Here is a 14,961-nt window from a genome sequence, read left to right as displayed (position 1 = left end):
TATTCACAGCTTAGCTGAATTGTGCATTATAATTACATTGCCTTTCTTTTGCAACTTTTTTTTTTTTAAACTGTTTTCTCGCTTCTCTTGTTGTTGTTGAAAAGTCTGATTCCCTCTGGCCCTGATCATCTGTATGTGATCTGCATTTTTCTTCCAGGCAGCTTTTAGTTTTTTTTGTTTTTTTTTTTAATCTATACTTCTCTTGTCTTTCTTATTTGACATCTCTGAGATTTGTCCTTCTCTTTGGAAGATTCTTTCATGTGTATTTTTTTTTTAAAGATTTTATTTATTTATTTGACAGAGAGATCACAAGTAAGCAGAGAGGCAGGCAGAGAGAGGAGGAGGCAGGCTCGCCGCTGAGCAGAGAGCCCAATGCGGGGCTCCATCCGTGGACCCTGAGACCATGACCTGAGCCAAGGCAAAGGCTTTAACCCACTGAGCCACCCAGGCACCCCTCATGTTTATTTTTAAGTCTTATCTTGGTTATTTTATGTGTGCATGTACACATATATGTGATAAAACTTCTTGGAAATGCTAATGTTTTTGGTATGTTGATCCCAGACTGAAATTTATGTGTGTGTGTGTATACATATGTGTATATGTGTTAGTGTGTGTGTATGTTTTTCTGAATTTGTATTCTCTAAATGAATGTTTTAAATTTGTTCTTGCTTCATAGAACAATATCTTCTCATCATTCTGCAGAACTATTTTGTTTATGTTTTAGTTTTCTTCTGTTTTGTAAATTTTCTCTGTGGTTTGTTTTCATCTCTCTCAAATGTGTGGTGACCCGGGTGTTCTAACATCTTTGAGTAGGAAACTAAAACACTTATTGGAAGCTCTGTGCATGTAGGTTGTATTTGTAGGTTAATGGCCTCACTGCCCTGTGATCAGGCAAGATCTAGCAACCTCCTTAGAGAAATTATAAATGTCATTTTGCACAGACATCTCTTTTGGACTGGTCAGTTTCCCCACAGAGGAATTCTCCAATTTCTTGCAAGATAAACGTTAGTCTGGTGGCCAGTTTTCTTTGAAGTGAATAGGATTGGCTGATCTCAGCCTTCAGTTTGTACACTTTCATCTCCCTGTTTTCAGTAAGGCAACTCACCTGCAACATCAGCTGTGTCTGGTGTCCGTGAATCCACAGCCTCTCCCGTTCAGCTTCTTCAGGGAGTAAGTTTTCTTCCTTCTGTTGTGCTGGGGAGGGAGGCAATCTTCTGGCACTTTAGTAGGGGGTCAATTGCATTTTAACACTGCCTGTATAATCTTTCAACTAAATCTTCCTATTTTTCAGCTCTACCCCTGCCTCCTGGTGTCTACAATTCCTGAGGCTTTTTGTATTCTGTATGAAGAGCTGTCTTACTTTCTGGCTTTCTGCCCTGCAAGCTTAGGTTTTAGCATTCTCTAGCCTATTTAAGCAGTTACACATTTTTTTTTTTTAGATTTTATTTATTTATTTGAGAAAGAGAGAGACCATGAGTTGGGGGAAGGGGTAGGAGGAAGGGGATAGAGGGAGAAGCAGACTCCCCGCTAAACCAGGAGACCTATACAGGGATGCAGGCTCAATCCCAGAACCCTGGGATCATGACCTAAGCAGAAGGCAAATGCTTAACCAACTGAGCCACCCAGGCGCCCCTAGGCAGTTACACATTTTTAACACTTCACTGAAATCCTGTTTGCTGATGATTTTCTTTCAAGTTTTCTTTTCAGTTGTGGCTTTAGGACTTTTGTATTTCTTTACTATTATTTTAATGGAGCATTAGGGGGATCAAAGGTATATGTGAATATTCAACCTGCCAAACTTAATTGGCTACTCTAGCTGTTTAAGTATGTTTAACCCCAAGAATATAATAAATTCCTCCAAAGCAGTAAGTGTAACTCATTTTCTCCAACGATGTTTAGCTCTGTGTCCAAGATCTCATAAGTGCTAATAAATTCTATACTGTTTGAAATTGGAATTCAGTGAGTGACTATTAATTATGGTGCTCTCCTCAAGAGGTGGTGGGATACAAATGTGGGTAATTTCTCATTGAGGAAGTCCTAGTCCAGTGGAAGAGTTAAAATAAGTATAAATCACAGGGATAGATTCTATAAAAGCAGTTCCATGAGAGCACAAAAAATGGATGTTTCGGAGAAACTCCCTGACATTTTAAAAGTGAAGTCAGGGATGACAGTCAAGATCTTATCCAAAATCTGTCGCTCATATACAAAACGCTGGGTTGGATGTACTGTGGTTTGACCAGGTCTACCTGGTCATGTCTCCAATGCCCAAGGTTTCATTCTTATTCAGCTAAGATCCACTATTATATATAATAATATATATTTAATACATTAAATACATAAAATAATATATATTGTATGTAACCATCACAATTATAAGGAGACTGCACATAATTGAGAAAGTAGAAACTCAAAGAGTTTCTTATTTACTCATGTATTTACTGTGATTTGGCAAGGTTGTTAATTATTTTTTTTATAAAAAACCAGATGTGTATTTTCTACAATTTTTAATTTTTTTCAGACTCCTTTTATTTTTTTAATTTTTTAAAAGATTTTATTTATTTATTTGACAGATAGAGATCACAAGTAGGCAGAGAGAGGGGAGGAAGCAGGCTCCCCACTGAGCAGAGAGCCCCCAGACTCCTTTTAAATAAACATTTATGCAACCATGGGGCACCTGGGTGGCTCAGCAGGTTAAGCCTCTGCCTTTGGCTCAGGTCATGATCCCAGGGTCCTGGGATAGAGCCCCGCATGGAACTCTCTGCTCAGCAGGGAGCCTGCCTCTCTTCCTCTCTCTCTGCCTGCCTCTCTGCCTACTTGTGATCTCTGTCTGTCAAATAAATAAAATATTTTTTAAAAAAACAAACAAAAAACATATATGCAACCAGTTCTCCCTAGGAACAGGTAGGGTGATCCACAAGAAGAGCAGCAAGAATTTTACTGCAGCCAGTCCATTTGCTCAAACCAAATTAATAGAGCAATAATCTACAATGACATAAAAATAGTTCTTTTTAAGTCTGCCAAAAATTTTTGCCACATGTCTTGGGTTGGGTTTGATGGGAAAAAGTCTCTAAGGCTGAAATTTGCTTGCAGAAGGTTAATTGGGGTGTGCTCTTGGCAACACCGCCTGCAGGAAAATGTGCAAAGCAGCATTAAGCAGAGAAGTTGAACCGTGATGAAGTTGCAACAGAAACCTCAAATGATTTTATGGGAAAGCTCCAGAGCAGGATGACCCATTAGAGTTGTTCTAATTGAGACAAAAGACTAGTCATTGGATGTTGGCTACCACTGGTGAAGGGACATGATCTTCAGGAAGACAGCTCTTTTCCATGGAGGGCAATTCCCAGGGAGGCTGCGGGTCACCACCAGCCTTCATCATAAATGGGGGATTCGGGAGTTGAGTGGCATGTCACAAAATCGATTAGACCAATATTGCAGTTCACTTAAGAAGTCTTTATATTGTGTATCTCTGCAAAGACTTGATTTTTTAAAAAAAGATTTTATTTATCTATTTGACAAAGAGAGACACAGGAAGAGAGGGAAGACAAGGAGGAGGAGTGGGAAAGGGAGAAGCAGACCTCCCATCTAGCAGGGAACCTGATGCAGGGCTCCATCCTAGGACCCTGGGATCATTACCTGAACCAAAGGTAGATGCTTAATGACTGAACCACCCAGGTGCCACAAACTTGATTTTTTTTTTAAGAGTTTATTTATTTATTTGAGAGAGAGAGCACAGAGGGAGAAGGAGAAACAGACTCCCAGCTGAGGAGAGAACCCAATGAGGGACTCAATCCCAGGACTCTGAGATCATGACCCAAGCCGAAGGCAGACGCATAACAGACTGAGTCACACAGGCACCCCTTGATTTTTAATAGACTAAGAACTGTCAGTCTATGCTCTTTCATCCACTGCTGTTTTCTTTACCAAAAAAAAAAACAAAAATTGAAAGGTAAACAACTTCAAATTCATTTTCAGTGAACACCTTCCCAGAGTTCAGGCACTTCTAGCTTTTCTAACTGTTAGGCATAATAAACTCCTTCTAAATGTGGTTTTTTTTTTTTTTTTTGATTTCTTTTTTTTCCCCTTTTTTTTCTTTTTTTCTTTTTCTTCCCCCAATTTATTTATTTTCAGAAAAACAGTATTCATTATTTTTTCACCACACCCAGTGCTCCATGCAAGCCGTGCCCTCTATAATACCCACCACCTGGTACCCCAACCTCCCACCCCCCCACCACTTCAAACCCCTCAGATTTTTTTTCAGAGTCCATAGTCTCTCATGGTTCACCTCCCCTTCCAATTTACCCAAAAGCATATACCCTTCCCAATGTCCATAACCCTACCCCCCTTCTCCCAACCCCCCCTTAAATGTGTTTCTTAATGTTGAACCTTTGAAAGCTTGAACCTTGATGTGTGTCACCACTGCCCACCCACCTCTCAGCTCTGTCCATTACTATCACTCCCTAAGATTTAAAGGCAGGACAAAGCTTATTTAGAAAGGTAATGAAAAATTCTCTTATTTTGGAGGACCTGAGGTATTATCGATAATATAATTGTTAATAATTATAGTCTGATGATTTATCATAGGCCTCAGTTATAGACAGGATGAAAGTGAAAGACTCTTCCAGTCAAGAAGGTGAACTTTCTGTCATCCTCATCCTAATCATGTCGTAACATGTCCATTCCAGGTAAGCTTTCTGCTTTCATCCAGACCATGACATCCTCACCTTTGGGTTTCGGCTGTACAAATATGCAACATAATCAATTACTTACTGTGGCAAAGCTGTGTAAATACAATCTTAATAAGGGTTGTGCTCTTTTTTCAAGACCCTGGAACTGTAAATATATCATTTATGGGGAGTAATTAAGTCATGCTGGCAGTGAAATACTGTTATAATAGCTTATCTGAGAGATGAACCTATTAGGCACCAAACCTCTTATTCACACTAGAATGGATGTGTTTGTTCGCTGTTTCTAAAAGTGGTTTGTACTCAGCACATTTGTGGTTGGTGGTTCTAATGCTCATGAAAATAAAGAGCTGTCTTTACTATTGATGAGTGAGGAAACCACTAGAAAGAAAATGTGTTGTTAAAATTGAGAAAAACTGCAGATCTATAGAGCACTTTTATTTGGGTTATTTCTTTGACTTTCAAGATCTAGTCAACTTACAAAAATGTTAAACTATACTAAAATATAAATACTAATGTTTTTGATAAAATGGAATAAAATACAGATTGATTGATTTAGCAAGTCAAATGGAAACTCTAAGTAGGGTATCTATAATTCACACACAGCTTTTCCTTTTTGTCGTTGGTGTGCTGACAATAAGCACATGACTTACCAGCATCAGAGTACAATGTGTGTCCTGACTACAAAATCTTCAAGTCAATATAGGAAAGTAGTTTAAAGTATCTTTTGCCAAATTTGGCTCACTGTAAAATAACTCACTGTCCTTTTTCAGGACTTTAAGGAAAAGGTAAGATCTGGCTAAGCTCATAATAGAATTCTTTGTTATCTCTTTACACACACACACATTCACACACATACGTGCAACATAGGTACATGCATCTATAATACACATATCTGTGATATATATTTTATGTATATATAATCTGTAACTTTGATATTAAGGCATTTATTTATTTATTTATTTTATATTAAGTCATTTATGTCTACCTTATTATTTCCTCCTCACTCCCCTCAAGTCAAATCCTACCTACTCCCCTGTCCCACTTGTTGTAGCCTTAGGAACGATAAATAGAGACAAATTCTGTTCCTGCAGGTCCTGAAGGGAGCTCTACCAGTCACTGAATGAAGTCTAGAGCAACCTCAGAACTCATCCTTGAGCTTGCTTTTTGCAGTCAGGAGTTGGTATGACAATTGTTTTAGCTCAGCTGATGAGAAACAGGCCTCAAGACTCAGCTCTCTGGTTTCTACTGCCAACCCTTGGCCACAGCACAGCTTACAGGAATCCCACAACCCACAGTACTATCTTCCAGGTCTAACAGCCCTCATTCCTTTATTCTTCATGTGACAAATATTTATGGACCACCTAGTAAACATCAGGCCTGGCAGTTACAATAGAAAGAAAAAGAGCTAGATTAGTTCACTAGAAAAGGCTATAGAATTGACTGAGGTAAGAATCAGTGTTTTTACGGACAACTTCTTTTCCCAGCACTATTTATTAAATGGTTAATCATTTCCCCACTACTTTATATTACTACTTTCATTTAGAGATCCCATACCTCCACGGGTATGTTTCTGGGCTCTCTATGATTAAGGATTCTATTGATCTATTTGTGTATTCTTTCACCTTCAATTTTTAAATTTACAGAAAAAATAGAAATAAAAATTTAAACTTACAGCAAAGTCGAAAGAATTTCATAGCAAACTTCTGTTTATCTATCACCTAGATTCCACATTCATTAACATTTCACTATACTTTATCATGTATCCATTCAGTATCCATTACTCTATCCATTAATCCATTTTTTTGGTGCATTGCCAATTAAATTCAGATATCAGTACACTTTTACCTAAGTACAACACTATCCTTTATAATTAATTTTAACTAGAGGTGGCTGGGTGGCTCAGTCATTAAACATCTGCCTTTGGCTCAGGTCATGATCCCAGGATCCTGGGATCAAGCTCCACATTAGGCTTCCTGCTCACCGGGAAGCGTGCTTCTCCTTCTCCCACTCCCCCTGCTTGTGTTTCCTCTCTCTCGGTCTCTCTCTCTGTCAAATAAATTTTTTAAAAATCGTAATTATACAGTAAATATATAGTTTCACTGTTATCACAACTGAATTTTTCAATTGTGTATCTCGAGAATTTTGATATTTTAAAATAATTTCCTATTAAAATGATGAAAAAGAACCTTGAAGACTTGCTTAGCCAGGGATAAAGAGCTTATGACCCTCTCAAGGCTGGGCTCTCAATTCTAGACCAACTGAAGGAGGGGAGCTTGGATAACTTCACCCTAATTATCTAAGTTCTGGGATCTTTAAAACTGTGAGATACTTATAACTTCAAAGATTTGGCTTCATGTAGTGAGGAGAAAGCTTAAACATCTCTGAGAGCAGATGATTCCCTTGTTCCCTGTTTTTAGAAAAAATATGTTGATGGACTTTTTGGTAAAGATTTTATTTTGTAGTAAAAAAGATCCAAGAAAATGGGACGCAATACTGTTCTCACAAATATTTCCAACATTTGTCTACACTGCAGGAGTTAAGTCCCTGCAAATTATTATTTCTTTGGGATAATGTTTCCTTCTTAAATATGGATTTGCTTCTTCTGTCCTTGAAAATTATTGATTATTCATGCAGATATATATAAACAATGTGCGTGTGTTCTTGCTTAAGCTAAGATCAAAGTACCTGGCATATAATAAGTATTCAATAAAAGTTAATTATTATTAATAAAAATACTGGCCATCCATCAGTCAAACAGGATGGAGGCTCAGACTATTCATATTTTGACATAAAAGGGAGTGAGCTCCTGCAAGGCTGAGACATTAGACATATCTGAGTTACAGATTACCGCAGAACATTGTTGCTTTGGTAATTATTGTGGTTATTTAATTTTCCAGAGAAATGAACACTAACTAGCAGGAAATTATTGGTTAGGAATTCCTACTTGAAGCTAAACAGATGGACAAAGAAAACCTTTGAGAGGTGGACAGAGAATTATGGGAAAAAAAAAATTTAAAAAAAACCCACAAAAAACCCAAAAAACCTCTGATTTCCCTCTCTTCTTCCTGCCATGTATCTCCTCTGCTTTCATCACTTAGATGCTCTAGCTTTCCACCTCAAAAATCTCTCCGTGGTAGAGGTTTTGAACTTAGTCACACAGTAAGGCACAAACTATAATCTTAGACAGTTGAAAGGATTACCTCTGCCAGGGTTATTAGCATTTTAACTGGGCTCAGTTTTCATTTAACCCTTCTAGGCTGCTTCCAGGGGGTTAGGCAGGTAACATAAATGAGCCAAATGGCCTCGTCCTGGGCCACAGGGTCTGGTGCGGGCTGGGTAAAAATTCAGGTTTTTAAAATGTTATTTGCCAAACAAAGCCTGTCAAAGGATCAGATTCAGTCTGCAACTTGCTGGTTTATAGCTCATGAGTTACAATCTAAATGTGAAATTATAATTATTATTCAGTGGGAGGCTGAAAATAGTGTGCATGTGGGGCTTTTTTAAGAAGGAAGCAGGGAAAGGGCAGAAGAAGCAAAGGGTTTAATAGTTTTTCCAGGTATACATACAGTTCCAGGTATACATACAGTTCCTAGGTGGTTCCCTACTTTTAATCAATGGAAAAAGCCCACGTTTGCAAGACCGTGTAGCTCTGGTCTCAAATTCCTATTGGGTGTAGCCGCTTACTTGCTTAGAGTCTTGAGCAAGTCGCCGAAGCTCAGCAGTTTACTCATCTGTCCAATGAGAACGGTCCTTTACCCTTTAGGCTGTTGAGAGGATTCAGTGAGAGAACACAGAAAATGCCTGCCTCGTTAGGTAGTGCCAAGCACATTTAATCAGTGGCTGTTTACTGATTCCTAAACCTGTCTGTAACCATGGTAAATAACACAGACATTTCCCTTCCCAATGAGGAATACAGGCTTTAAAACAAATACTTAGATAAATAGACATCCCATAATTATTAGAGCTATTCTAGATTCATATAATAAGCGGTCCACTCAATCATGTGTGTACACAGATACATTTTATTTGTTGACTCACGTGAATGAGAATAAGTTCCATTTCCCTTGAGATGTTTCATTCTTACAGTGGCATCTATTGAAAAAAAAAAAAACAACTTTGTTTATTTAAAAAAATTACTTAATTTTAATTTTAATTTTAAATAAAATAAATTTTATTTAAAAAATAACTTTGGGGCACCTGAGTGTCTCAGTTGGGCTTCTGACCTTTGGTTTTGGTTGAGGTCATGATCTCATGGGTCATGAGATCGAACCCCAAATTGGGTTTTGTGCTCAGCAACAGTGGAAGGGGGGTCTGCTTGAAGATTCTCTCCCTCTGCCCTCCCCCAATTCAGGTGTTCTCTCTCTCAAATAAATAAATCTTTAAAAACAAAATAACTTTTGTGGCTATTATTAAAGTAAGCTCCAGTGTGGAAAAATGCCTTCATTCCCCCCCCACCCAAATCAAATAAATAAGACTCTAGTCAAGGCAAACTGATCAAGAAATAATTATTGTACTTCAGGTAAGAATAATGCACAGTGTTGCACACCATGGGGGATACAAAGAAGCAAGAGCTCTAAGATCTTCAGTTATCAGGTGTTTTTTTAAAAAATAACCTGTTATTAATATCTGACTTGGGCATGTTTTGGTTTTCTTTTCCCTGGATGTGGGTATGAGGCGTGTTATAGATCTGGAGGTTGATGTGCACGGTGCTATGGAGATTTGCAGTCTATACATTTTACAGTGGAAGACTACCTGATAGCTAATACTGTTCTATCTTATGTAACTATCACCTTCCACAACATAAACAAATATTGTAACCAAGGACAATCTTAAACCTGAAAATCAGTTGGAATGAATTCTAACAGGAAGAGAAGTGTCCTGATACCCACCAGCAGCCCATCTGTGGCATCTCTCCAGACTTCTAGGGTTTTCTTTCTTTCTTCCATCCTTCCTTTCTGTTTTTTAAAGATTTTATTGATTTGAGAGAGAGCACATGAGCAGGGGGCGGGCAGAGGGAAGGGGAGAAGCAGACTCCTCTCTGAGCAAGGAACCCCGATTCCGGGCTGGATCCCAGGATCCTGGGATTGTGACCTGAGCCCAAGGCAGAGGCTTAACTACCTGAGCCACCCAAGTGCCCCTCCTATTTTCTTAACTTCTCCGAGTCAGTTGTTCTCTGTAGAGCAAGGGCAATATCCTCTCCTCCTCAGGGACTGGGAGAATTAAAAGAGACGATGGGTGTGAACGCCAGCGATTTAAGTTGTCATTGTCTTTCTCCAGTGTAGTTTGAAATCACTCCTGTCAACCCACTAGCTCTTTGTTCAGACTCTGGCCTGTTCTTGCCTGGACTTCTGCAATCGTCTCTGCGCTGATCTCATCCCCAAACCATTCTCTATCCTGCTGCTAAAACGATTTTCCACAGCCACTTACACAACAACTTAAGAGACTTTCAACATCTTCCCATTACCTTTTTCTCTTTTACGAGGTATTATTTACATACAGTGATGTTCACACGTTTTAAAGTGTTTGATGAATTTTGGTGATTGTGTACAGTCCTGTAACCATGACCACTATAGCCCCTCTGCCTCCCACCAACTGTTCCTTTGCGGGTGATTCCCTCTCCCTACCCCGACCTCCAGGCAACTTTGTCAAAACATTAAAAACTCCATCAGTTGGGATGCCTGGGTGGCTTTGTTGATTAAGCCACTGACTTTGGCTCAGGTCACGATTCCAGGGTTCTACGATCGAGTCCCGCATGGGGCTCTCTGCTCCGCAGGGAGCCTGCTTCCCTTCCCCTCTCTCTGCCTGCCTCTCTGCCTGCTTGTGCTCTCTCTCTCTTTCTGAAAAATAAATAAATAAATAAAATCTTAAAAAAAAAAAAAAACCAACTTCCATCAGTTATAAAGGTATAGGAAAACAAAACAAATAATAAAATTGGGGTGCCTGGCTGGCTCAGTTGGTAGAACATATGACTCTCCATCTCAGGGTTGTGAGTTCATGCCCCACACTGGCATAGAGCCTACTTAAAAATAAATATATAGAAATTTTTAAAAATCAGTGAAACTAACATTTAGTACATTGTAATTTAGCACATTAGAAACATTAAGATTCAAGCATTTTATTTCTTTATAAAAAATTTATCAAGAATAATTTAGATAGGAACACCTGGGTGACTCAGTTGGTTAAGTGTCTGCCTTCTGCTCAGGTCATGATCCCAGGGTCCTGGGACTGAGTTCCACATCAGGGTCCTTGCTCAGTGGGGAGCCTGGTTCTTCCTCTCCCGTTGCCTGCCACTCCCCTGCTTGTGCTCTCTCTCTCTCTCTTTTTAAATAAAATCTTTTTATTTATTTATTTGACAGAGAGCGAGAGAATGAGAGAGAACATGAGACGGGAGAAGGTCAGAGGGAGAAGGAGACTTCCCCGGAGAGCTGGGAACCTGACTCGGGACTTGATCCTAGGACTCCGGAATCATGATTGAGCTGAAGGCAGTGGCTTAACCAACTGAGCCACCCAGGTGCCCAATAAAATCTCTTTTTTTAAAAAAACAAAACACAATAATTTGGAAATGCTTGCCTTCTTCTTGTCATGTAACTTGCAATATGGAGCAAGCAACTCTTCTACGCCTGGATAAATTGCCACATTTCTAAGTTCTAATCAGGTTCCAACACTGTATCCTTTGTGCTTTCAGTGTGGTGTGGTGTCTCCATGAATTCCTTCAGTGTGAATTTTTTGCCAGCCTCACTTCCTCTGGTACCTCTTCATTCTTTTGGCCACGACCCCTTTCCCCATTTATGTTGACACGCTGTCTTCACTGCATTCCTTTGGCTGCACCTCTGGAGGCGACCCAGAGAGGAGGGTCGCTGTTTCCACTGTTAGCTCTTCTTCTATAACTTAGGTGCTCTACTCAAGTTTCACTTTTACTTTATCTCTTTTTGCTTCTTCGCTGCACTTTCCTCTTGTTCAGCTGATTCCTTCTATTACTCACTTTTTTAAAGTGTTTATTAATTTATTGAGAGAAAAGCGGCAGCATGCATGTGCTGGGGAGGGAAAGGGCAGGGGAAGAGGGAGAGAAGCTCAAGAGATTCCCCACTGAGAACAGAGCCCAACACAGAACTCGATCTCACGACCCTGAGATCATGACCTGAGCCAAAATCAAGAGCTGAGTGCTTAACTGACTGAGTTACCAGGTACCCCTTTATTACCCATTTTTGTAGAATGTCATGTGAGTTTAATTGCTGGGATACAAAAAGGCTACACAGCTCCACACTTTGCTGTTTGTGCAAAAACTGAACAGCAGATGTGCAACAACTGACAACTGATAGATTTGGGGAGAATTGATGTTGTGGCCACTGATTGTATCCACATCTCTTATGTGCACAGAGATTTGTGGACTGAAGACATAGTAGCCATCAGTGTATGCAGTTACTCTACACCGTGAAGTATGGTGACTGATTTTTGAATTATATTGTTGGAGAACTGGTGTTGCTTACCTAAACCATGGTAACCGAAATTCACGCACGCAGAAACTGTACAAAGTGGGGGCTGCTTGTCTAGACGGCGAGGGGAAAGACTTCCACTTAAATGCAAGTTATATTTAGCCACTTTCTAGAGTGCTTTGGAAACATTGGACTGAAATGCTAAGCACCATGTCAGTGGAGGACAATTAGATGCCATATAGGGAAAGGAAGCTGTAAAAAAACGGTAGGAATTAGGCAGATCCTGGTATGTTGCTGGGTGCTCAGGAAACAATTGAAACAAGAAGACGGGTCAACTTTGTGGAATTGTGACCAGTAGTCACTGTTATTGACACTGCCTGTCCTTTTCATATTTGCCTGAGAATCAAAGGCTATGATGTACTCAGAAGTATCTAAGAGAGCAGTAATAGCCAGAAGAGTGGAAAGTGCTTAACATCAAAACACTCTGCATTTAAGGAGCCATTTCTAGAACCTTGTTTGCTCTGTTAATTTAATGAGTATGCATCTCTAATGGAATGATAATAATTCTCCCTTCTCCAGGGATGAGGGTTTTTTTAAATTTAATTTTATTTATTTTTATTTTTTATAAACATATAATATATTTTTATCCCCAGAGGTACAGGTCTGTGAATCGTCAGGTTTACACACTTCACAGCACTCACCATAGCACATACCCTCCCCAATGTCCATAACCCCACCCCCTTCTCCCGGCCCCCCTTCCCCCAGCAACCCTCAGTTTGTTTTGTGAGATTAAGAGCCACTTATGGTTTGTCTCCCTCCCAATCCCATCTTGTTTCATTTATTCTTCTCCTACCCCCTTAACCCCCCATGTTGCTTCTCCACTTCCTCATATCAGGGAGATCATATGATAGTTGTCTTTCTCCGCTTGACTTATTTCGCTGAGCATGATACCCTCTAGTTCCATCCACGTCGTCGCAAATGGCAAGATATCATTTCTTTTGATGGCTGCATAGTATTCCATTGTGTATATATACCACATCTTCTTGATCCATTCATCTGTTGATGGACATCTAGGTTCTTTCCATAGTTTGGCGATTGTGGACATTGCTGCTATAAACATTCGGGTGCACGTGCCCCTTCGGATCACTACGTTTGTGTCTTTAGGGTAAATACCCAGTAGTGCAATTGCTGGGTCATAGGGTAGTTCTATTTTCAACATTTTGAGGAACCTCCATGCTGTTTTCCAGAGTGGTTGCACCAGCTTGCATTCCCTCCAACAGTGTAGGAGGATTCCCCTTTCTCTGCATCCTCGCCAGCATCTGTCATTTCCTGACGTGTTAATTTTAGCCATTCTGACTGGTGTGAGGTGGTATCTCATTTGGTTTTGATTTGTATTTCAGAGATGAGGTTTTAATTATTAATTACAAAAAAAGTACTGCAAGATCTCGGTGTTAATTGGAAATTTTCTTTAGGAGATACAATTAATTTAAAAGCCACTAATTTTTTTTTAAGACTTTACCCATTTATCTGACAGACAGAGATCACAAGCAGGCAGAGAGGCAGGCAGAGAGAGAGAGAGGAGAAGCAGGCTGTCCACCGAGCAGAGAGCCCGATATGGGGCTCGATCCCATGATCCTGGGACCATGACCCAAACCAAAGGCAGAGGCTTTAACCTACTGAGCCACCCAGGTGCCCCAAAAGCCACTAATTTCTCAAGGTCCTTTTTTGGGGGGGAAGATTCTGAGTATCACACAGGAAGAATCTATAAATAAAATCTAAATCCTTTTTCAAAAACTTGAGTCTGGGGCACCTGGGTGGCTCGGTCGGTTAAGGTCTGCTTTCAGCTTAGGTCATGATCTCAGGGTCCTGGGATTGAGCCTCTTATCAGTCTCCCTGCTCAGCAGGGAATCCATTGTTTTTCCCTCCCCTTCTGACTGCTGCTCCCCTTGCTTGTGCTCTCTCTGTGTGTCAAATAAATAAAATCTTTTTTAAAAATGGTAAATAAAAACTTGGGTCTGTTTTGCCTTGAGAACTCCTTGACAGCTCTGCTGAACCTTCCTTGCACTATACAGTGGGGTAGATTCCTCTGTGCAAAATTTACTCTCTCTCCATCACTTGGGGTCAGAGGTGCATGTCTGGTGAATGCTCCCCAGATTTACTTGAACCCTTCCCCACTTTCCCGCACAGCATCATTTTCCTTAATAAAAACCTTACATATTTCATCCTGTCTCAGTATCTGCTGCTCAGTGCATCTGGACTGACACATCTTCCTAACGGCAGTTCTATTTCTATTCTCATTTCTGTTCTCTTAGTTTTCCATGAGCCTATGTCAGCCCATTAGAAAATATGGAAAGAATGTGAAGATATTGGAATTTCAACCATCTGGAAGAATTTTACTCTAATCATAAAGGATTGAAGCAAGCATTCTCATTAGAAAACACTATACAAATATAAAAAGACAAATATTTTTAAAAAGACAAATATAAAAAGACAGCTGGGTGCTTAGAGATTTGGGAAACGTGGATATGAGGAGTCCTATTTTTAGTGGTTCCCATATTATATTGGTATCAAAATGACGTTGTGTGTGTATTTAATGCAAATAACTGGCTTCTCTCCTCCACTCCCCAAGACCTATGAAGACAATCTCCAGAGATGGGGCCCAGGAATATGCACTTTTTACAGAATTTTTTTTTTAAGATTTTAATTTTAAGCAATATTTATATCCAGTGTGGAGCCCAAACCCATAAATTTGAGAGATCAAGAGCTGCACCTTCCCCTGACTGAGCCAACCAGGTACCCCTTACAGAACTTCCTTATGATTCTAATTTACCCCAAAGTTTGAG

This window comes from Neovison vison, chromosome 12 (assembly GCF_020171115.1).
Source record: "Neovison vison isolate M4711 chromosome 12, ASM_NN_V1, whole genome shotgun sequence".
Lineage (NCBI taxonomy): Eukaryota > Metazoa > Chordata > Mammalia > Carnivora > Mustelidae > Neogale > Neogale vison.
The sequence above is the reverse complement of the archived record's forward strand: the minus strand, read 5'-3'. Positions refer to the sequence as shown.